Genomic DNA, 1,449 nt, shown 5'->3' on the forward strand with positions numbered 1-1,449 from the left:
CTTCCCGTTACAGTCCCAGCTAAAAGCACTCCATGACTGGCCTGGTCTCAGCTCTAAACCAGAGTGGACACTCCCATCCCACTGCCTGATCCCCATGACGGTGAGAAACCCTTGGGGAGACCCTCATAGACACAGGGGATTCAGTGATGAGGATGCTACCAGGGAAACCCAGGGGACAGCAAAGTCCAGGGAACATTCTGGGGCGTCAGCAGCTAGCTCAGACCTGCTCTCCCTGAGCTCCCAAAGAGCTTAATGCACCCTAATAAAAGATGCTTTCAAAGGTACTTTCCTACATTGAGGTAGGCTCCTACATCTATAATGCCTCTCAGGGAGAAGTTGCCCAGCGAGGTGGTGGAGTCACCATCCTGGAAGTGTTTAAGAGGCATCTGGATCTGGCACTGGAAGATATGGTTTAGGGTTTACAGCGGAGTGACAGATGAACAGTCTCTTCCAACCTTGATGATTCTACGACAAATACCCCAAAACGTCAACGCGAACCTCTGATTAGAGCAGAACCTCTCTGACAAACCCCAGCAACCCTTCCCAGCCCAGGCCATGGCTGTACACACACTGCAAGCTGGCATGAGCCAGGACTGTTTGGGAAAGGAGCTGTCCCATTTTCCATCCAACCATCTGTTTATTTCCCTCCTGCTGCCGCTCCATGCTCTGTGCCAGCATGAGAAGCTGCACAACCCACACTGAGGAACTGCACCAGGCTGAAATTAATCCTTTTAAACTCATTTTGCTGAGGCTGTTTTCACCTGTATGGACAGACAAGGGCCACCCTTCCCCAGGCTGAGCCTGCTCCTTCCTTCCCACGGAGCTTGTCCGAAAGCACAAAGTAAGCGACAAGGCGTCCTCGTCTTTTCATGTGGCTGAGAGAAATTAATCTTGGAAATCATTCCAACACACCCACAGTAATGATAAGGAAATATTTCCTAATATGGACTCAAAACTGAATATTGGAGTTGTGCTGCACTCCAGGATTTCCTGCTATTCAACAAGGCTGAGCAGCAGAAGCCTCCTGTGATTCAGTTCTCTGCTGCTTTAGACAAGCAGTGCTGCTGGCAAACAAACTCATTTCCCTGACAGGAAAAGGCACAGGCTGCATGAAACTACATATGGATAGACAAAAATATATATATATAAAAACTAGGTATACCTACACCTATATCAAATATATACCCTTTGTTTATTTCCTTTTAGAGTTAATCTTTTGTCCATGTTAAGCAGCAAAGAAAGTTTTGATCCAAATGTAACCTTGGTTTTCCCAAACAATGGGAGACTGGTCAAGTTTAGAAACACAAATCCACTAATAAGGTCACTTCCATCTCAGCTCCACTTGTCTCAGCCTTCGGTGATACAATGACATTCTTTATGCTTCACTATCAATAGCTCTGTCCCCAAGTCAGGAGCACATTTTGAGACTCTCTGTCCCCAGAACACTCA

This window comes from Acanthisitta chloris, unplaced genomic scaffold (genome assembly GCF_000695815.1).
Source record: "Acanthisitta chloris isolate BGI_N310 unplaced genomic scaffold, ASM69581v1 scaffold26598, whole genome shotgun sequence".
Taxonomy (NCBI): Eukaryota; Metazoa; Chordata; class Aves; order Passeriformes; family Acanthisittidae; genus Acanthisitta; species Acanthisitta chloris.